General features: G+C 37.3%; 1 pseudogene; it reads left to right on the forward strand.

Annotated features, from left to right (window-relative positions):
* LOC139727262 (nephrocystin-4-like) overlaps positions 1 to 24,855 on the forward strand; it is a 78,983-nt pseudogene that overhangs the window by 26,438 nt on the left and 27,690 nt on the right.

Genomic DNA, 24,855 nt, shown 5'->3' on the forward strand with positions numbered 1-24,855 from the left:
TCTCTCTCTTTTTCTCTTTCTCTCTCTTCGCTTCTCTGTCCGTCTTTATCTCCCATATTTTCCTCTTTGATTCTCTTCCAGGACAAGTCCAAGCGCCAGACCCAGTACCAACTCCGTTTCAGCCTCTATGACATCACCTTCAAGAGATTCTTTGGTAGGACCCTCATTGGCCCCAAGAAACCCTGCAAACAGAGCTCAAACCATGGCCCTCGACTCCAGTACAATGTGGTAGGTACATAATGTATACAAAGCAGATCTATGGCATAAGTCTGAGACTTACATGTGATGCAGACTGTTCATTCGTTTGTTGATATTTTCTATAAAATTTAGGACACATGCTTGCCAATGGCTGAAACCATGTTCCATTGAAATCTATAATGCACTCTGAAAGTCTTTGATTTGTGAGCTCATCTTATGTGCATGAATAGCAGTGAGATGTGTGCTTCATTTAATAGCAAATTTGGAATTTGTCATGAATTGCTTAAAGCTGAAAGGTATACATCTGCATATATATCTATCGTATTTGAAATATCTCACCTTCACCTAAATACAGACAGGTTTAATAAACAGAAGAAATTAGTCATGCTTTCACACCTACCAAAGAGGAGTGCAGGGGTAGAAAAGAAATGTTTTTATCTATACTGACTGATCTTGCATTCACCTTGGTTTGTGAACCCATTAATATTTTCCTTGGTTGAAGATCAGAGTACACAAGTGGTGATGGCTTTGTGGTTGTATCCATGGTGATATGTGCAGGCAGATATTTCACACGCTTCATGGCAGATAGGTTTATAGGAGTTAGTATATTGACAGAGTTTAAGAGATTCTTGATGTTTCATGTCAACTCAGATAGCAACAGTATGTGACATACATTGTACAGATAGGTTCAGTGCAATAGTCTGTGTAGAAATCATTTTGAAGTAGCTTTGTTATGAGGAGTAAACAATTAACACCCACACACTCAATGAAACACTTGCCATAAACAGATTCACACATGCTTAAATATTGGCATGGAAATTCCCCCCCCCCCCCCAAAAAAAAAAAAAAAAAAAAAAAAAAAATCTTGAATAAAGTTCATGTGTCATTTCCAAATATTTTCTTTATTTTTTTCATGCAAACAACAACAACAACAACAACAAAATTACAAAAGTAACACACATTACTATCATTTCAAACTGTAAATGTAAAGATTGCTTGTGATGGCCATTCATACAATAATTGTTGAACTCATAAAGATGATGGCACCAGATACAATAAGCAAATTCTGTCAAGATTTGACATTTTAAACCAGTTTATGACATTTACAAGTGAGAGGTATGTGTTCAAATCTCACCTGCTATTGCGTGTGCATAGGGAATGATGGTTGATTTTGTAGCGAGAAAAGATCAGTCATACCTCATGGATAGATTGCCAAGTCACTGTTAAAAGTGTTATGACAGCAATCAATATTCAGCACCTGCTCGTGTCAAAAGATTGGAAGAAATCAGTTTATGATTCTAAAGAGTGACCTGATTATTTCAAAATTTCAGCAGGTGGTCAAGGTGCAAATTCATTTGATCCTTGTGATGTTGCTTTAATACCTATTTTTCTCTCTTTTTTTGATTGGACAAAGGTCATTACCTTATTTTTTTCTGTTTTTAGTGTTGCCTTGTGTTTACTCTGTTCAGTAAAATGGGGAATAAAACAAATTTCCATAAAATCAACCAGTCTTTTTTAGATGAAGAAGAGTACAAAAAAAAAACCTACTTTGTGTTATTCCCAATGAGGGCAGAGGATGGAAACAGTTTCAGGACTCATCAGAAGCTGTGGTAGACCTTGTCAATGAAATTGCACAAAAAAAAAAACACCAGTTGACATAGTGGATCATAAATCTGTTTATGCTTACAATTTCTCAAGAAGTTTATATAATACTGTCAAAGAGAGCACTTTTTAAGTTAGTTTAAAATCAGTATCTACATACGTTGTTTGTAGCATCAAAAAAAAAGTCAAATTTCCTTCTTTCTTTTTTTTGACATTTGAGGTACATTCATTGCTGATGTACATGTAGGAAAAAACAGTCTAAAGAGTGGAACAAATGATAATAGTTGGAAACATTTTAAGTACACTTTAGATTCTAGCTCTTACTCTGGGCCACAATTTGTGTGTTTTTCTTGCCACTCTTATGCCAGAAATTCACAAAAATGTAAAATGCTTCAATCTGTAGTGATTGAGGATGTAGTCATGTTTGATTGGTGGAACATAGAGATTTGCAGACCTCCCAGCTATTCTGAATTTCGACCATTCCCAGCTCTTGTTTCAAGAGGAGTTTCCTATTTTTCTTGATAATTCTACTTCACACTCCTTTGGGAACTGCTATTTTTTTCCTTCTTTTTGGCCAAATCATATCTACTTTTCAGCCAAAAAAGGTTGCGAAGTCTGGATTTGCCATGTGTACTGTACGCCATACACCAACAAATTCTCAGATTTGAAGCAGCTTCTTCCCACAGTGGACTGAAATGCCAGGGCATCACTGTGAATCTAAACAGAGCCGGGAATGTTGTGTATGGCAGTGTTTATGATTTGTGTACGATGGTAACGACGGCAACTCCTGACTATAAAGGATCTCGGTTTAAAGTTCAAGTGTGCTGCAGTGACAGGTTCACTTTGATAATGAACTATTTAATAGAATGAATCACTTTCTGGCAAGCGTTGATAGACCTTAGTGTTCAAAGTGAGTGAGTTACTAATGAGATTTGGTGGTCATACATTTACACACCTTGACTGCATTAGATGTGGACAAAGTCCTGCCTAAAATCATCTTGCACCCCATTAGGACATTTTAATAGGATACTCCACGAGCTGTTGTTGTCTTAACTCTCTTTAAAACAGTCACCAACATTTAGGGCTTTCCAGACTTGGTATTGTTGTGTTCACAGAAGCCAAGTTACTAATGAGATTTGGTGGTCATTGATATTCATACTTTGACTACATTAGATGTGGACAAAGTCGTGCCTAAAATCATCTTGCATCCCATTTATACCAGTAGGACATTTAGGGTACTCCACTGAGCACTCCTTGTAATAGTGCTTTTATTGTCTTAACTCTTTACGAAACAATCACCAACATTTACCCAACTTTGGGAATACATCAAATTTGTAAATGGGGTATTGGACATCACCAAAAATATAGAGTAGAATCTGCAGTCCTAAATGAGTCCACTCTGTATTATGGGTCTAAGTGCATCATCAAAGAGCCTTTTTGATAATATGTTACCCTGTACTTTTACACTGACAAGAAGCAATATTTGCTTTTCCAAACTGTGATATGATAAAACAAGTATACCCCCATGTACATGTATCACTGCCTATTTTTCATGCATGTAATGTAAATATTTATGGTCCACTGTATACTGTTTTGAAAAATAAAGATTCCTGAATGTCTTCTTCTTGTCCATGTTTAAAGTGATATCAAGTTAGCTGCCTAGCACAGTACATTGTGGTGTGATGCTATTTTTTCATAGCTGTCAGTGAGATATACAATTTTAACAAATATTTGAATTGAAATAAAGCATATATACAGTGAATCCGATGATTTATCTTTTAAAAAAGAGAAAATCATTGAAAGTTTGTGTAAAACAGATGGAACTCTTTTTAATTTTTTTTCACCAATTATATCAATCTCATAACCATTAAAAGATATATTACAATGTACAATGTATATGATGTGTATATCTTTATAACTTTAAGGGTTGTCAGATTGATCTGTCAATGGTAAATAAATTTGAAGAACTGTTGGAACCATTCCTTTAACAAGTACTTTCAATGATTCATATGTATTATACTATACTATATAGTATTTTTTATCTCTTTGATTCATACTGTAATTCTCGCGTTGAATTATTTGTATTTCACCTATTTGACAAACTGCCCTTCACTTGTACCACCGATTGTACAGTGTTTGATTAACAGCAGTGGTAAGAATCATGGGCACATTATTGTTGTGAAATGGCCCGTTATATTTCTATCGTGGCTGTTACTCAAACGCTGTGGAAAGATATTTCTTTAAATCAATGGAGGGAAATTTGGCAATCAGGTGTCATTTGTGCTTCAAAGTGAATATGGCTACCATCAAATTACAAAAGTAGGTGCATTTAGCATCCAGTTTACTCGATGCTTTCTTAAGTGAGATGCAAGCTGCCAGCTTGACATGCCAAGCCATACAATATGTAAGTGGTACAAAGATCTCTGTCTTATGTGTGTTCAACTGGGTCACATTCTGTCTTGATTATAAAGAGAGACTCCATGTCTTTCCCGGTTCCCTCACTCAACAGCCCGTTTACTTTCACACCTCACTGGCGGACCCAAACATCGTGCTCGTGGTCGAGATCGTTGGCAACCTGTCAGACCCAAAGACTGGGCAGCGGCAGTTCTCATGCGGCTGGGGCATCCTCAGACTGTTTCAGCAAGGTAACAAATGTACAGTCGTATAATCAGGCAGCTCACACATACCACTACTACTACTTCTAACAAAAATAATAATGATGATGATAACAAGGGCAATAATAACATGCATGCACCTTGAGCATTCTACAGAGTGGATTTGGTGCAATATAAGTGTATTATTATTATTATTATTATTATTATTATTATTATTATTACTATCATATCACCATCATCATCATTATCATTATTATTATTATCATTATTATTATTATTATTATTATTATTATTATTATTATTATCATTATCATCATTATTGTTATACTGAACAGGTATATCGAACAGGTATAAAAAAATATTCAAAGGACAAGTTCACCTTCATAAACATAAGGATTGAGCGATTGTAGCAATATTAGTAGAACACATCATTGAAAGTTTGAGGAAAATCGGACAATCCGTTCAAAAGTTATGAATTTTTGAAGTTTTTGTGCAGTAACCGCTGGATGAGAAGACTACTGCAGTGTATGAATAACTCAGATGTCACATGCGTACAACAATATAAGGAAAATATAAAGAGAATTTCACAAAATTTCATCTTTTGAAAAAAAGTACACATTCCCTTGACTCGTTACCGACATATGTTATGGGTAATATTATTCCCCCTGCCTTTAGAAAGAGACAAGTCAAGTGGTCTTTTATTATGCAAAAAAAGTAAAAATATGTTGAATTTTCTTTACATTTTCTTTATACTGTTGTACGCATATGACTCACAAACTGCAGTAGTCTCCTCATCCAGCGGTTCCAACACAAAAATGTTAAAAATTCATAACTTTTGCATCGATTGTCCAATTTTCCTCAAACTTTCACTAATGTGTTCTACTTATATTGCTGCATTTTCTCAATCCTTATGTTTATGAAGGTGAACCTGTCCTTTCAAAAAAAAACGATCAAAGAGTGTTAACATTCACCCCTAATCTTGTATAACAAAGAGGGCATTAGCAATAGTTTGTTTCTCTTCAAATATTTTTCCTTTTAGATTTGTATCATTGATATTAAAGTTTAGTGAGAAGATATGTGGGCAGCTTTTGTACAGTGAATTCAGAGTCTAATGTGGAAGCAGACCATATTGGGAGAAAAATACTGCTTCCTCCAGGGACTGCTTGGCTATCATTACTTTTAAATAGCCAATTAATTTTGTAGTCAAGCATTATTGACCTAATGCTGATTGGCATTACACAATCACAAAACAGTGAAATATACTGGTAGCTGAAATTTGCCAGAATCAATCACAAGAGTGAACATAGAAGTTCTTTTCCTCTTGATTTTAAATCAAAAACTTTATGAAATTTATATGCTATTCTTAAGACTTTGCAAAAGCAAAGTTATATCCCCATGCTGGACAAAAGAGAATTTTCATACAAGTATCTTTCTAGAGTCATCACGACACTCATAGTGTTGTATACACTGTCCAAAGTCTGTGGCACAAAAAGAGTTCAGCATCTTTAAGTTACAGCTGTAGCATTTCAATCATCCTTGTGAAACTCTTTAAAGGACAAGTTCACCTTCATAGACATGTGGGTTGAGTGAATGCAGCAGTAATAGTAGAACACATCAATGAGAGTTTGAGGAAAATTGGACAATCCGTTCAAAAGTTATGAATTTTTGAAGTTTCTGCTCAGTCACAGCTGGATGAGAAGACTACTATAGCTTGTGATGTCATATGAGTACAACTATATGAAGAAAGTATAAAGAAAATTCAAGATATTCTCACTTGTCTCACATAATAAAAGAACACTCGACTTTTCTCTTTCAGAAGTCAGGGGAAATAATATTACCCCTGACAAAAGTCAGTAACATGTCGAAGAAATGTGCACTTTATTTAAAAAGTCAAGTTTTGTGAAATTCTCGTTTTATTTTCCTTACATTGTTGTACGCATGTGACATCATACACTGTAGTAATCTTCTCCTCCAGCAGTGATTGCACAGATACATTAAAAATTCATAACTTTTGAATGGATTGTCGGATTTCCCCCAAATTTTCACTGATGTGTTCTACTAGATATTGTTGCCTTAACTCAATCCACATGTATATGAAGGTGAACTAGTCCTCTAAGGACTTTTATCCAAAGGCATGGATAGGAAATCTCCTTTCTACAACACTGCATGATTTATGAGCATATTTTTCTTTCAGTATCATGTTCTTTTTGTATACTGTGTGCAGTGCTTGTGTTTTACTTTTGTGTTCCTTTCTCTTGTTGGTTTACTTTGCACATTACAGATGCACGGTCCTCAAAAATGGGGGCAAGTCATGCATGCAAGAGCAATAGGAGATGGAATGTTGGGGATTTCATGCTTAGGGTGCATGAAATCAGTATGTAAAGCACTGCATCCTCAGGCACTTTCCATCAGACTACATTGTACATATCTGTTTTGATAAACATTATACTTTGATAGTTTGTTTGTTGGAGTTTTGTGAAGCTATGAGTACCCATATATGTGTGAGAGACAAAAAAAGAAAGACACAAAAGAAACAAAAATCACATCTAGAGAAGATAGTGAATTCTGTTAAAATCCAAATTAGATGAATCTCTTTCAGCACCCTGTAATAATATCTATCAAAAGGAAACTGCTTCTATGATTTTCACATTATTTTCAGTTTTTCCTTTATTTTATTGTTATACCCCCGCCAAACGAAGTTTGAAGGGGGTATATAGGAATCAGCGGACGGTCGGTCGGGCGGTCGGGCGGTCGGGCGGTCGGGCGGTCGGGCGGTCGGTCCGTTGCAAATCTTGCGTCGCGAACTACTTCCTCAGTTTTCAACCGATTCCCATAAAACTTGGCACAGATGTGTGCCTTGGGTTGTAGATGTGCAAGACATATTTTTTGACAGTACCCAAAAGTACGTTGCCATGGTAACGGCATATTATGGGCAAAAATGGGTACAAATCTTGCGTCGCGAACTCCTCCCACAGTTTTTGATCAATTTTTATGAAATTAGGTACAGATGTTCATCTGAATATGTTAATGTGCAAGACACATATTTCCGCAGTGGCAAAAAGTGCGTTGCCATGGTAACGGCATGTTATTGGTAAAATATAGGGCAAAATGCTTCATGGCAAAACTGCTTCATCAGTGTTCTTCCAATTCTCATGGAATTCATATTGAATGTTTGTCTTAGGATATAGGTCAGCATGACACATTTCTTGACAGTGACAAAAAGTATGTTGCCATGGTAACAGCTCACATATTATGAGCCAAAATGATGGAAAATTTTGTGTTGCAAACTACTTCCTCAGTTTTTGCCCAATTTCCATGAAACTTGGTACAGATGTGGGCCTTTGGTTGTAGATGTGCAAGACGCATTTTTCGACAGTACCCGAAAGTACGTTGCCATAGTAACGGCATATTAATGGCAGAAGATCAAGGAAAGATCTTGCGGAGTTAACTACTTCCTCAGTTTTTTGACCAAAGCTTATGAAATGTTGTTTGGCGGGGTATAACCAGTCGCTGTAGCGACATTTCTAGTTTTATCTGCGAAGGATTAAAATGCCTTGAGACACACTGTTCGATATTTATGTGCTGTTATTAGGCAAGAATAGTTTGTGAATGCACAGCATGTAGGTAAATTAAAATATTGAAATACAAATATCCCCCTTCTTTGCAGATGTCTTAACTTGTACTCATGTGTTTTCAATTTTAATCTTACTGTTTCCAAAACACTTCACTTGAGCCTAAAAGTATAATTACCAGTATATCTCAGGAAAACACATACATTTGTACACACAAAAATATGTACTTTCGACAAGTCCTGACAGTTTGCAATCAAATTTGTTCAATTCTCTTTCTCAGAGCTGTATTGTTTTCACTAAAATTACTTGATACATCTTTGTGGTACAGTTTACAAAATATTTTCATGACTGATTTTTTGTTTTGCCTTGTTTTGGTTTTTTTACAAATTTGCATCCCTTCTTTTCCTCAAAATTGATTGGATAGGCTTAATTTTGTGAATGCTGGTCAAATTCAGTGCTCTGCCGCACACGAGATGACAAGGCCAATACTATCGGGCTGCGTCAGTCAAGATCTACGTGTACGTGTATGACAGAAATGCATCATCCAATGCCATCAATATTTACAGGGCATTTGATTACACCATTTGCCCGTTCAATCTTAATTTGCTACCATGGAAGCGCAAAGGCCCTGACATTTTCAGCTGCTTGTTAGGATGAGGTGGAGAGAGAGAGATAGAGAAATGCCCTTTCCAGCTCTGAACTCAAGAGGGCGCTGTGTCACAGCTACTGATCTGTACACATCTATAGGAAGTTTCTGAGCATCTAGGCAAATGTTAATACAGTGGTACAGTCATACAAAGTGTACATGTCCATAGAAGCGATCCACTTAACCTATGTATTGAAGACTAGTCCAGAGTATACTCGGACAGGTGTCTATGGGAAATGCATGATACAGTTGTAGCAAAATTAGCTCGTCCTCAGTAGGTTGTAAAGATTGTTGATTTTAAATACCTGTAAGTGATTTACCTTGAGCTTGTAACTGATTGAGTGCATGCTGCAAAAGTATGGCATCAGAGGAGTGATATAATGCACAACTATGGTACAGCCTATAGTATAATGCGAGTATCAAAATGTAGAGGGATGACATCAAAGTATAATATTCAATATTGTTATCTGTATCTAAAGGACATTTTAGTGGCGCATTACAATAGTTATGCGTATTCTTGTCCGCTTGATTTTCAGTGTGCAATTCATCATGAGAGCTTGTTCAGTAAAATGCATTTATAGGCCTGTGTGCCATGGTATTAATTCCCATACATGTGTAGGCTACCATTTAATAGTGACCATGCAATAACACATAAAAAACTGTCAATCTGTTGCGCCTGTGCTTGCTGAGAGCGTTAACATTTGCTATTAACGAGTGCAAACATTTTGCTACACAAGTGCAAGTCATTGCCATCCACTATAATATATTCTACCTAACAAAAATTGTGTGCTTGATAGCAATAACATGCAATCAGACTTTATACTGCATGTCACGTGATGAGCAGTCAACCAATGAGACAGCAAGGAATTTCTCTCCTCTGTTCCATTTTGTTGCAAAAATAATTAGATTTGATTGAATTCCAGCTCTTGCAAAATAATATTCAAAATTAAGGACAAACAACTTCAAATGTCATAAAATACAGTGTTGACTTGACATGTAGTAGTTGAGGTTAATAAGAAGTGAATGTCTAATTGTTTTTGTTTTAAGTTTTTTGTTTTTATGTTTGATTATCAGGCAAGTAGATTTTCCTTGTGGGCAAGCATAAATATGAAAAGCGAGAAATCTGCTTGCCCAAAGGGTGAGTGGGGGGAAAAAAAAGTGTGGAGTCCTGTCTAAAAACATGAAATGTTGACACCTTATTGATTGCATTCAGTGACTTGTGACTATTTTGCACTATTTTGTATTTTTATTCTTTAGTATTGGAATGAATGACCAGAAGTACAATGTACATTGTACTGTCGGTGATTTCAGTTCCTCTGTGATGGGGGGGGGGGGGGGGGGGGGGGAGCAAGAGACTGCAACCAATATTAACCAGAATTTTTTTTTAATGGAAATTTTCCATCTTTTCCAAAAAAAAGATATCTAACTGTACTTCATTAACTCTACTATCTGAATTCAATACAAAATATGTAATTTACAAGTGCCTTGATTAATTTATTAAAAATAACAGGTCTTATTTTAGGAGCAACAAAAACTTAATAGTTCTATGTTTTTTTTTTCCATATCATGTAATGTTTTTAATCACCCACTAGTCACAGGCCATTGTGATAAGAAAACCAATGTTCAGTGTGTGAGGATGTATGAGGTCTACGGAAAAAAAAGAAATGTTCCACATTCCTTTCACATCACATGAAATTTGTATTAAATTAACCACGAAGAACAAGGATAAAAAATGAAGTAATGCCAGCTATTCAGTGTATCAGGTGAATGGACGTTTAGAATTTTAAAAGAGCAAATACTCAGAAATAGAGCAGAAGAACTGTGATAGTACATGTACCTTGGACAAGTCAGTATTAAGAATTTTGATTGCAAGCAGCATGACAAGGTAACAGAATGCCAAACCTGGTTGATTTTTTTTTAAAGGTATAAGTGGTAATTACAGCATTCTCCCCTCCCAACTGTAAATTTGAAAGCAAGCTGAAAGTACATGTAGTTTGTAGGCCTACTTCTATGCAGAGTTCTTAACACAGTCTTCTGCATGTCCTTTGGCATATTGAGCAAAGGGGAACTGTTTCTATACCACTGTACTTAGATACTTAACCTACTGCTGCAAAAGTGGACATTTTCAAGGTGTGGAAATATTTGCACATTTTGTGCAACAAGACATTAGCACAACAATTACAGGAGGTGACTTGGTGCTTGCTGTGTCATGTACACTTAATACGTTTATTAGATAAACACTCTTCTGGGCAATTCCGCAGTTAGAGGGACATGACCATAAAATTTCAATTTGGTTTTTTCCTTGATTTTTGTGTTTGACTTCAGAAAGAACACATTGATAATTCAGGAAAAACTATTTTTCAGGGTATCTTGATAGTTTTAGGTATTGAATTCACCAATTTTGAACAAGTAATCTTTCGGATTGAATTTCATCAGCAAAATCTCCATAATAGCAAAGAAGATAGCTAGTCAAGTTAAATGCCATTTTCTAGCCACAAATATTGAATTCACAGAGGCAATGCAGTGCTTTCATGGATAGATTAAGTAAAATCAACTTACATGTCTTCGAAATGCAAACATTGCATTTCCCCAACCATTGGACAGTCATGTAACGTTACTAACCAAAAAGTGAAATTATTTACCTCCAGAGAGTATAAAGTGTCTATGAATGATAATATTTCAATTTTTCCTGCTGTGTCTAATGACTAACTGAAATATAAAAATAAGTATTACTAATCATTATAGAAGTTAGAAATAACAGCAGTCAAAATGTGTAACGTTACTAACCACGTAACGTTACTAACCACAGCCTGTGTGTATTGTAACGTTACTAACCATGAAATAAGTGAATAAGACTCCAATGGACAGGTCCTGGTCTGGCAAAATTTTGCCTATCAATGATAGAGTCAGATGTCAACTACGAGATTACGTGGTCATACAGTAAAAAGATATTGGCTTCTTTTTTTAGTAAATTAATTATGCAAATTTACGTATGAAATCATATTTTCACCTATAACTCCATAAAAAAGACTGAAGGATTGCAAAATTTTTGTGTAAGAGTTCCTCAAGACACATCAAACAATTTTCTTGCAAAGAAAATAGCAAAATCAAAATCAGTTTCTTTTGTTTTTTATTGTTTTGTTAATTTCTTATGTATTTTAATGTTTTTTTAACCTTTTGTTTTCTATTGGTTTTTTTTTGCCAAAATGTGTTGCAGGCACTTTTCAAAGCTTATCTACATTACAATTGATTGATTTCACTGGTCAAAGGTTGAAACAATCTAATTAATATCAAATTAACGAAAAAACACAATTTGCATTGGATTTGCACATGATATTATGAATTTGAGCTGTTTTCAGGTCGACATGCATTTATGCAAAACATTACATAACTGCAGAACGGTGTACCTGGACGTCGCAAATTTGGTCTCAAAATATGCGGGAGACTTCAATGAAAAAATTCATGAGACGATGCGGCAAAATCTTTGCGCGTTGCGGAATCGTGGCGGGAAATGTTGGGGGGGGGGGTCTACAGCATTTGCATCACTACAGAAGGCTCACAAGGTGCACATTGAGCGATTTTCTGTTTTTTTAACCACTTCCCATGGGAAGGGGCAATTGACGGAATCTGTAGGCCAGCAGAGCATTTTGTGTGGAAAGTAGTGTTAAAAACAATTGAGGCCATCGCTTCAAATTTTCTGTCCCAGTTTGAAATTATCATACAATGGTTTGTCGGGGTTAATTACGCTTCAGGTACAGCGAACAGACTTTTGTTTTCAGAACAGTGCAGAGATTAGACATTCAAACTTTTCTAAAAGAAAAAAAATACATGTCTCTAGACTTGAATAAACATGAATTCAACTAATACACTGTATTATTTGAGTTAATGTTGTATGACTTAAACTACTTTCACAATAATATAAAACATTGCAATATGCTGGATTCCTATTGTGCAATGACTACGCACACCACAATTGGCCATACACTGTACATACTACATACCAGTACATTAGTTTTTGCTCTTTGATTTCTTTCCCCTTTATTAAAGGTACTCTTGATTTCAAGGAACACATTAACTGTTTTGCTCAATAAAACAGGCTGCTTTTGTGAATTACTGTGAGTCATGATAAACAGTGATTGGCGAAGTTATGAAACTGTGGATATCACTTGACCTAGCCTTTAAAAGTGGTACTTTTTTTTAATTTGTAATTTATGCAAACTTTTTTTCTAGTCTTTTTTAACATGTACAAGTACAATGGTACTATACTGCATGAGTTTGATGATTGAAATAAGAGTTTCATGTCTTATCTGATGTTTTTTAGCTTTAACTTTGCATTCTCATGGGGAAACATGTAATGATTTGAGTTAACACACAATTCTGTAATCACTGGACAAACCGTAACGTTACTAACCATGATTTTTGTACTTAATTTTCAAACAAAGTTATTATGAGAAGGGATATTTGGGGTAGACATTGCCCTAAAAGCTAGAAATGAAAAATAAGTGTTGATATATTTCAAACTATACCAGTTTAAGCAAACTTTTTGTTCAAAGTTGCTCATCAATTTTTTATGTCCTTTTTTTGTAACGTTACTAACCGGCATTAAAAGCAGACCTTTCTTCTAAAATAATTCATGAAATGATTTCATTCTTTGCTCTGTTCTAGGTCTACACTAGAATGATCTCTGGTGACATTAATGAGACTTCACATCCACAGATAGAGAAATGAGTCTAATCTAAATCATGAGAATGTCCTTAAAATGTAACGTTACTAACCGCGGAATTGCCCTTCTGTGTTTTGGTTTTGTCTTATTAAAAACACAAAATTCATCTTTTTTTAATGCCTAGTTGAGCATGAATAATTACTCACATGAAAATTTGGCTTTTACAGTATGTTTACCTATTTCACACACACACAAACAAATCAAAGAAAAGCTACAGCCATCTTCCAGCAAATGTCATGCTTCACTTTCAGTATGTATTCCATTTCATATAATCATCCAATTTTATTTACAAAAGTAAGGTGACATTTAACTCTTAACGTACATGTACCATGGTCGCCGAACGGCGACTAAGAAGAGCGCGAAAAACATTTGGCATTTAAGTTCTTGTGGTACCATAATGCGTTATACCAAGAAATTGCCACTGAAATGTACTGGTAGTTATTAGCGTAGCCTAGCCATCGTTTCCACTAAAAATATGAGTATGCTTACATTGGAAAATTTTGAGCAAATACTTGATTTTTCGGCTAGATGTATTTTTTTCGCGTCGGGGAAAATCCGTAGAGAGCACACCCACTGCGAGCTGTGTATAGATCAAAAGTCTCATTGATAAACCAAGCGTGTGTATGCTACTGAATCTGCATTTGTTGTCTATGCATTTCCACTCGCATTGTTCTGCTTGGGTGCTCTCCTGCGGAAGCGGCTTTCATTTTGTCCCTCAAAAAGGGTCAAGCTTTCGTTCGTCGGTCAAGTCTTTCATCCTTTTGTCTTGGTGAGCTTCACATCGTCCCCAAGCTGGCACAAAAGAAGAACACGCTTTTGTCCTTGTCTATGCTCATGTACAGTGGTCGGAAAGTAGACCAGTAAACCAAGGAATTGCGCGATCACAAACCCCTTGCAGACAAAGTCCTGCCGATTTCAATAGAGTACGCCCGCCCGTGGTAGAGACAAAAGAAGGATTAGTAGGTAATTCCTTCTCAAGTGGACAAAAGACACTCTTCCAGGACCTGGGATTTACTGTAGTTTCAAGTACAGGATCTGGGACTAAAGGACTCAGATTTGGAAATGAATTGCCGAGGCAGAAAAAGAAATTGAAAAGACAAAATGAACTGCCAATATCTTTGGAATTATACAACTCTAGAAGACAAATTTGTTATCATTTGAAAGAGGAAATGTAGCTCTAAAACTTTCTCACAGAGTCAAGGGAGCCTTCTATTGAAGAAAAATCACGACTGACTCTTTCTTTCCATACTACACAAAAATTTATGATTATTTTTTAATGATATCGATTATTTCTGTGATATTTCAGGTTCAGATAGATATTACAGCAAACTGACTACAAACAAATGTAACAGAGATTTCCAGTTGAGTTGCTCATTCTCACTGATTTTAGGCCTTCTTCTGGATCAGGCATACCTTTGAAATAACACCAAGATATCCTTTTTTAAACTTTCCCCACAATGAGGATGTGTCAGACCATTACAAGGTGATGGTGTCAATTCCATTGTTGAAAGTGATCATCATAGGTATGGCGTACTTGCCATAGTTTCAGAGTGCAAGAATTTAAAAAGCAAGATCAAGGAGGGCAGGTGGTAGTAGGCTTTGAATACTGTTTTACGCTGCAGACATTAATGATTAAAAGCAGCCATCTACACTTGTAGCTTGGCATTCTGATATATATACATACATATTTCTACATCTAAAAGGTAAAGTGCTTGCCAAAGTCAGTCACTAATACATTCATAGAATCAGACGAGAGAAAGCAAACATCAAATTAACACACATACCGTGTATATAATAAAGTTTGGTACGTTGAGGTAGTTTTTGCAGTAACAGGACTTTCCATCTATGTGTAACAAGATTGTCATTAGTCTTTTGGAGCATGAGAGAAGAGAATCTCTTAATAGATACTTAAATGTCATTGTTTAATTCCAGAACTATTGCTTTAAAAAAAATTTAAAAAAATGGGTTTGACTGTCCTTTAAAAATTGTTAAGTCTCAAGAATGATATAGTGGGAAAAGTTTGGTACTTCGCGATGTCATTCCCTCCTCAGTGTATTTTGGAAAACTCTCAGCAGATGTGCCACTCGAAAAAAAAAATTTTCCGTCTTGGTGAAAAGTAATCACCAAAAAAAGGATTTTCATAATGACCCATCAAGGACAGATTACACTGTATGTATTTAAAGTCAGATGTTTGCTGCAGAATGATGATCTAACAGAATATTCATGCAATATTTCTATCATAGAATTACAATTGTAGTCAAAATTTAGATACATGTAAGATAACTTACTGTATGTATGAAGAGATCTTTCCAAAAGGTATCCAAGATTGGCTGTACAATTTTCTTTCTAGCAGGAATACCAACAAAATCCTCAACTTCTGTCTGTTTTGATTCTGCTGTGTCTGTACAAGATTTTTCCTATGGTCAGTTTCTCACACTGAAGTTAAAACTTTGCTGTTGTGTGGGCATGTCCTTGAGCCGACAGAACAAAATCCTTTGAAAGACCTCCTTGAAATGCGGGTGCTTGAAGCTGTAGATGATTGGGTTCATCACGCTGTTTGCAGACAGGAACAGGACTGCGTAGATTGAGAGCTTATGCAAGGAGGGAACCAGGATAATCAGGGACGGCAGAAAGCAGACAATAAAGATGCAGACCACGATGAAGAGGTTCTTGGTAATTGCAAGCTCTTTCCTCTTCAGTAAAGTGTTCCTCTTGAAGTGCATCCGGTTGGTACGAGGCTCCCTCTTGCCGGAGATTGTGGCAACCACGTCCACCGAATACCTGGCCTGAAATCGCCTGTTGTGGTGCAGCACAAACTTGAGGATGAGGCCATAGAAAATCAGAAGAGATAGGAGGAGGAAAATGATGATGGAGATGTTGAGAGCCGTGACAACGAGGCTTGGTGAGCTGAGGGTGCACAGACCATAGAAACTGTTGTAGCCGAGCTGAGCAAAACCCAGTAGAAGCACCGCAGCCAGGTATGTGATGGGCAGCACCCAGGACAGGAGAGCCAGAAGGACAACCCTGCATGGTGTATGACAGCCGCGGTGGCCACGGATTGATCGGGTGATGGTGTACCAGCGGACGAACGAGATGGAGACGAGAGTGAGGACACTGCATACCAGGGAGACGATGCTGATTCCGGCCACCACAAAGCAGAGCATGGTAGGAAGATGAGCTCCTTCCAGCTCGGCACCTTCCAGCAGGAACCCAAGGCAGGCCAGGCAGTCGGCACAGGCCAAGTTCACCACAAGGATGTTGGTAATGGTCTGAAGTTTCCTAGAGAGGAAGACTGACACGATCACCAAGATGTTGCCAACGAGACCAACCACCGCGATGCATATCAAGGAGGTCGCCACTACAACCCAATTTTTATGCAGGAACCCTCCGTGCACCTCATTCTCCTGTGTGGACGCTTCCATGTTTCAGTGTGACACTGAGTGCTTGAGTCTCTTTTTGTGGGGAGCTGAGCAGATTTAGCGCCGTATGCTGATCAGTAAGTTACATCGGTAATGTCAAAGGTTAAGGATTTCTTGTCTCATCAGTTGCCTTGTGATGTCATCACTTCAAATAGAACAGTGATGTCTTGATATTTAGTAATGATGTCTGGTGAAATTATTGGACCTTAGAAAATGATGAAGGCAAGGACGACTCATGCAGAAGAGAAGGGCCAATGGTGATATGAGTATTGCATGCAGGAGCGAGACCAGAAGAAGAATAAGCAAGGGCATCTTTATAGGGAGAGGTATTATTGGACGGACTGTCGGCAAGAGCAAAATTGGCTGAATTACAACGAAGCAGTATTTACCGGTATCCATTCAGATTCACATCTACGTGCAATCTCTAGACCTTGTGTTCCCATAACTCTTCAAGAGTTTCTCCAAGAAAGAAAAGAGAGAGAGAGAGATTTTGAATGCATTCTTTGGTTTTTGTTATGCATTGTAGCTGCTGAGATTTTTCTATTTTTGTTCTTTTTTTTCCTATATCTTTTTTGCCACGATGTACGCATTAGTGTGGTACTAATGCACTGTATTTGCGCTTCCCGTGGCCTGATTTCAGCCTTTCATTAACCTCAAGGCGCACTGTTCTGCTCTTCGTCATTTATGTGACGCCTTTCTCCGTCCCATTGTGTTGATTTCTTAATGGCTTGTCATGGGATGGAGGATCGATAAATTCGCCGCAGTTTGGCACGAAATTATTGCAAATGGAAAAAGTGACTTCATGAAAGGGTTATTGAAGACTCGGTGTCAATCATAAACCTGTTAAATATTTTTAAAGGAAAGCTTTTGGCTGCCATTTTATGCAGACTGATACACAAAAGAAGAGTGATGTTTTTTAAAGTTTTTTGAATGCTGTCTGAGTATTTTCTATAAACAAACTGGATTTTAAATGTCAATTGCAGTCATTTTGTTTACGTGTTTTGAAGGAAAGTGGAATAACCATATAGGGCCTCATAGAGTAAAAAATACCTTTGCATGTTACCTAAAATTTATGTTATCTGTAACAACTCGTATGGTTTGTTCATATTTGAATGAAGTCATTGAATTGATATGGGAATCAGAAAACAATGGTAGGTAGGTTAAAAGACTTCCTCAAGTGGGAGGCACAGTCCACCGTAAATGTAATTGATATCAAATCATGAAGATGATAATAATAATTGCAATTGAAAATGAAATGCGCAAGGCGCACTCGAAGATGAAAGCATGAACGTAAGATAGAGAAATGGGAAAAGTCCAAATATCATGAAATAGATTAGTCTTCAAACTGGGCCTTAAATTTGCAATGTAGTTTGCTCTCAGACCCCTGTTTTTACATCAAAGCATTATCTGTTTTTACAGAATCTGTCTTTCAAGCAGATGCTCACTACCATTTTATTTACATAACTTCCATAACCTCTGCCTCCTCCCCTCAATAGCATCTACCGGTATCATTTTTTATCACCCTTCACCACACTATTAGGTAGAATTCTGCTTCTTTAATAACAAGCTCCCTCTTTCTACCAACAGATCTTCTTCAAAGTTTCTCTCAAAGAAATATTCTATCCCTCCATATCTCTCTCTCTCTCTCTCTCTCTCTCTCTCTGTCTTCATCTCCTTTCTTCAACAGCATAAAGTGCAAGGATGCTGCTACACTTTTTAACCCTTTCAAGGTACATTGTACTTCCACTTTTTATAACGCTTTGATAGCAGAATGCACTCCTCCGTCAGAGTCTATTGCAATAGATTTCTGCAAATTCCACCAGTTCTTCCTTGATGCTCAATAGAGAGCACCAAAGAAAAATTTCCTATCCTGAAGTTTGTATCGTGTCTGTGTACACAACCATTAATAATCACTTTAAACTCGTCTACTGCTTGTGGACCTCACTCAAGTTCATCATCTCTTCCTTTCACGTAAGACATGAATGTGCGTAGAAGTAGGTGATATCCCATTATTAGTGCTGACTGTTACCACTCACCCAAGGTGCACCACAAGGGGGTCACTATTATTCTTCCATTATCCCCAAAGGTACAACATGTACAGGAAACAGACCTCTTCATCTCAGCCTCACGTGATAGCACTTAACCCATGGAGGACGGTTTGATTTTGCTACAACGCGCATTTCCCATACACAGTTGTAGACGCTTGCCCAAAGAAACTTGGGACTCATCCTCAACGGGTTAAAGATAAATGAGTGAATGAATGCCAGTCAAGAAATAGCCACATCAGACAGAAATCACAACATCACCCTTAATTCTTGGCTTTGTTTCTCTTCCCAGATGATATTCCCGACACCTCCCAGTCCACACCAGCCCCAGTCCGGAGGGCAGACGTCTACCATGGCTCCCCAAGGGCCCTGCTCTACCTGGAGAATGATGACATTGAAGGTACAATGGGTTACATGTTCAGATTTAGCTTTCTAACCCTCCGTTTGTAGCTGCATAAACTGGACAACACATTGTACATTTTGTATGCACATCAATGTATCCATTTTTATTTGGTTTTTGGTGTCTGTTTTTTTTTTTTTTTTTTTTTTTTTTTGAGGGGAGGGGGACTAGGGGTTGTTGTTTCTTCTATTAGGGTATGCAGCTCTTTTCCCATTGGTAGATTATTTGTAAGGAATGTCTTACTGCTGGTAATTGAGTAGTACATGGCCATGGGTTTGCTTCAAAATGCAAGTTTCAGTAGAGATTAATACTATAGCACCTTGCTTGCAACTACTGCATCTATGATTGATAATTATCTCTCATCATACACAGCTCTTTAAGGTTCAGAAAAACAGTGACTGCAACTTGAGGAACTTGGCATTTTGATTCTGTGGGATTTCTTTGTGCCGTGTGACACTTGACAAATAATTTTGATTCCTGACAAATATTTAATGGAAGTGTGACATGCCAGTATTTATGAGAGTGTGGCTGCAAGCAAGTGACAAAAGGCAATATTTGGGCAAATGTTTTCGTGCTTGGGGTTCAAAGAATATGTGAGATGATATGTTTTGTGAAGAGTTTCGAAGTGTCGTGATCATTATGAATTTGTCCATATTGCTGATGCCTAAATACCATTTTTCTCTCTTTGATTCTTCCCATCAGGAAACGAGAACATCACATTTGTTACAGACTGCCAAATCTGCTTCACCATAAAGACCCACCGGTATCTGGAGAAAGTCTACCACCTGTTGCCAGAAAACATCCTTGCTCTTGGCAGCGATGTCATCCCTGGGATCGCTGTGGTAGATCCAAGTTCAGGTTTGACAAACTTCCACATATTTTCATTCATTTGCTTTGCATCTGTCTCTAAAGTCATTTTCCTTTATCCCTCTTCAGTTGGTGTCTAGCTTTTTCTTTTTGTTTGTATTCCTTTTCCTTCAGACCTGATGTTGCATTTTTCGTGATGTAAGTGATGGCAGTGAAAATCTGACTGACATTACAGTACAGTAATCATGATGATACCCATAAAAATGTCTAAGACATCTCCTCCTCTACCTGTCGATATATGTATTGAATGTTCAATTCCTTTATACGTACATGCATGTGAATGCATTTTTCTCAATTTGCAGTAATGTTCAACTCACTGGTCAATATCTCTGAAATTTTTAATGCTCTAGATGCATTGGATGCGATCTCCCAGTCTGTTATATTCTTTCTCCTACCAGTCAATATGCGATGTCTCATTTTCAGTGGCCTTGATGGATTTGGATTCAATATCCCAATCTGTGATATTCCCTTTTCCGCAAGTCAATATTCTATTTAATGCACCTGATGTATTTGGATTCAATCTAATCTCCTGATCTATGATATTTCCCTCCCACCAGTCAATATCTGTTTAATATTCCATGCCCCTGATGCATGTGAATGCTCTCTCTCTCTATCTCACTCTCCATCCCTCGCCATCCTCCTGTAGGAGGAGACAGTCTGAGGAAGCCCAAGCCGCTGAAGAAGATCTCCGCCATCGTCGACAAGATGGAGGTCACTCTCAATCCCAGTGTGGAGAAGTTTGAGGAGGAACTCTGCAGACTTATCAATGCAGACAGATCAGTCAGGGTGAGTCTTTTCTAATTCTTAAGAGTCGACTCTTACTGAAGCCGGGGTGGACCAAATTGCCAAGCAGTGTATGTGTACCTACACGTAATGGGGGGCAGTCAGTAACATAATAGAATTGTGTGGATTGTGATACCCTTCTGTTCATCAGTGGTACAATCTCGTATTCATGTTGAACATTTTGGGGGTTTTTTCCCCAATATCAAAAAAAAAAAAATGCTGGCAGTTTGAATGGCTGAGACAATAAAGATAATTATGACAATGATAATAGCAATGATGGGGGATGATGAGATTGGCATGTTATATGCAGATCTTCCAACCATTGTGAATTTTGAGGAAGTACTCTGAATTTTGACCACTCCCAGTTCATGTTTCAATAGGAGTTTCCTATTTTTCTTCATGATTTTTCTACACACTTCTATGGAAACTGCTCTTTCTTTCCTACTTTTGAGCCAAATCATCCCTAGTTTTCAGTCAGAAAGGTTATAAGTAATTGCCATTTTATAGCGCTGTACATGTACATGTAACTAGTTACAAACTACTGGGAGCACTTGCTGCTCTCTCCAGAATGATATTAAACAAACAATATTGTCAACAGACCTAACTAGGGAGGAACAAAAATTATAGGTTGGGAGGTCTGTGTATACTTTCCTTTATCAATGCAATGTCCTGCCGTGCTTCCACAACCTCTGCTCTACAGGAGGAAGTGGCTTCTGAAAAGGGCACCATCCAGGTGACTGAAAGGAGGCTACAGGTCGGGGTGCACAATGGATGGGGCTACGTGGACAAGCCTCAGATAGTCATGCTGGACGCTGACTCCCTGAGCAGGGGCGGGGCCAGGAGCAGCAGGAGGGGCAGGAGGGGGTCCATGTCAGGTTCCAGGTTTGTTGTCTATTCATCTCTGTCATAATCATAAGTGTACATGCTAACAAATAGATTACGTATGGATAACTGGAATACAAATGAAAATGGTTTCTGTATCAGTCTGTATCTGTGTTGAGCATTTATCCCTCTGTTGCGATTTTAAGTGTATATGTGACCCTGCACCTCAAAACAAACAAAAAGTCGCCAGACATGAATTTTTAGTTAAGACCATATTCTGAAAGAGCAGACTTTAAGCTTTAAAATGGTGTATAACTCAAATTAAATGGACTCTCCTAACTGTATCTAAATATTGGAAAGAAAGCACAAACTCAGGAAAAGTGTGAACTGAGAAAAGATGCTCTGAAGTACAGTGTCTATTCAAGCGCTTAATATTTACCAAACCGTGCTGGCAGTGCGATGAATGGGACAAAAAACAGGAAGTAAACCACCAGAGTAACAACAATGAAGGGATTATCAGATTAAAGTGAAATTAAGCATGCCTCATTAACACATTCTGTCCATAATTAATGCCAACTTTCAAAGCAGTAGCACTATCCTTTCAAAAGTTATTAGAGTTGAAAGTGATGAGTGTGGACAAGGTTTTTATGCCTCCGCAACGAAGTGGCCGGAGGCATTATGTTTTCGGGTCGTCCGTCCGTCCGTCCGTACGTCCGTCCGTCCCGTTTTGTTTTTGTCGATATCTCAAGAACCGTGTGGTGGTTTTACATCAAACTTGGTATGAGGGTATATCCTTGGGGGATGATACTTTGTGTGGATTTTAAGGTCACAGGGTCAAAGGTCAAAGGTCACTGGTTATTTTGTGAAAAAAAAATTGAAATTTCATGTTTTTCTCCATATCTCGCAAATGGTTCAAGGTATCTTCATGGAACTTAGTATATATGCTTGTACCGATGGGCAGTGATTATCTAGGGAAGTTGGGGTCATGGGTCAAAGGTCAGGGGGTCAAAGGTCAAGGTCAACTCCTCAAAATATCACTACTTTCCTTAAAATGCAATATGCCTGAAGGGTTTTTTTTTCAAACTTGATGTATGGCATGTATTACCCAATATATATTTTTGGGGAAGTTTCTTGCCAAAAGGTCAAAGGTCAAAAGGTAAAAGGTCAAGTGAAAGTGCTAAATTGCACTTTTTCCTCCATATCTCGAAAGTAACTCAAGGTATCGTCATGAAATTTACATATTTATGCATGTTCAACCTAACAGTGATTCTCTTTGGAACTGTGAGGTCAAAGGTCAAAGGCCAGGTTTAGATAATGCTATTTTCCCATTTGATACTGAAATTATGCTTTTTCTCAATACCTTGAAAATTACTCAATGCATAGACTTATAAAAGGGTCAAAAGTCAAGTAAAAATCATCAGTTCCCCAAATACCTGCACTCTGACATTTTAATCATTCATCCAATTGAACCTAGTTCTAGAAAAAGTGAACATTCAGCACATTTGTGTCAAACCTGTCATTTTAATATTTTGCCAATTGTGTGAAACTGTCATCACACATTGTCAAGACATTGTACTATAGACCTATTAGGAGAACCATGCATTATGGCGGAGGCATATCAGTAGCCGTAGCGATATATCTAGTTCAGAAATGAAAAAAGAGATTCTAAAGACACACCTAATCACACTATTCTACCAAAAAAAAATTTCGAGATAAACTGCTGAAAAAAAAAACACTTTCCTGCCCGTTTTATGATACCAAATATTAGCATAATGTAAAAGAAGACTCGCTCTTTCAGAAAATATAAAAAAGTCAAGTTCGGCTAGGTTGACCCATTTCACTTATTTTCAGTCCTCACGCAAAATCAATGTGTGCGACTTCATGTTCGTTTTGAGGTGCACGGTCACATATCATCAAATACATTACATATTTGTTGAAAATAACTGTAATACAAATGAAAACAGTATTTCCAATTACATCTGTATGTGTAAAACTTCAGTTGAAAGGGCAAAATGATATGTAGAAATACCTTTAAGAGATACGCTGGAGAGCATATCACCAATTTTGATTAAATTTGATATAATAATCACTGTTGCTGTCGAATCATTCATTGGTACTTTTTTCCCTAAGGGTTTTCAAGTAAATTCTAATTTTCTGTCATGGTTGTGTCTGCAGAAATCATGACTCTCAGACCTGAACAATAGCGTAGCTACTGGGCCATTCGCAAGAAAAATAGCCATAGCTATGTCATAAGGTTTACATCACAACAAAGCTTAGAATTTTCTGTACAACTTTTACAGCATGTCTTTTTTTAGAGCATTAAAAAACATTTCTGTCAAAGGTTACATGGCTTTCAAAGACAGAGTGTTTTCCAAAAGCACTCAAAATATGCTGCAGCCATGATATGTGGCATACAGGGGGTTTGCACCATGGCACACATAGAGTTAGTTGTGTCATATTCCGCACCCAGGTTCTATAAAATAAAAATAAGGAAAAATCAATTGAACATAGATATATGTATGGTAACCCTCTTGATTTCCAGAGAAAGTCTTCAGGGAGGAACATCCGTCCTCCACGTGAAGGGGAGCATCAACCTGACAGAGATCGTTAAGGATCCTCTCTTTGCTATCGTCTTTGTGATGGAGTACATTGTTACCGTGCCAACCTCATCCAGCGAGAAAAAGGTACTGAAAAAAACAAAACAATTATCATCTGTTGATATGTCCAGCTGTATCATCTGCTTGATTTTAGGATGCATTGGAATGATCATTTCATGCTGAACAATGTTATGTAGCTTCCTTACTGTTTAAAAAAAACAAAACTGCTGTACACAACATTCATCTCTTTTTCAATATGTGTAAAAGAATGAATGAATAATGATCAAAAGGGGAAAAAAAAGAAAACTACTGTATATGTCCCAAGAACTTGCATTGTAATGGAATGACAGTGTCATCGTCGATATAATGTCACAACATGCCTTGACCAAAACTATTATTAGTGCCAATGAACATCCCACTCACACGGCTAGAGCTATTTTGTTTGTGTTTCTTGTTGTTGTTGTTGTTGTTGTTGTTGTTGTTGTTGTTGTTGTTGTTGTTGTTGTTGCTGTTGTTGTTTTGTTGTTGAAAGATACACACTGTATATTGATTCCATCAAACTCTTT

Source organism: Diadema antillarum, unplaced genomic scaffold (genome assembly GCF_040938485.1).
Source record: "Diadema antillarum isolate AM-2024a unplaced genomic scaffold, OU_Dant_1.0 seq00000124_RagTag, whole genome shotgun sequence".
Classification (NCBI taxonomy): Eukaryota; Metazoa; Echinodermata; class Echinoidea; order Diadematoida; family Diadematidae; genus Diadema; species Diadema antillarum.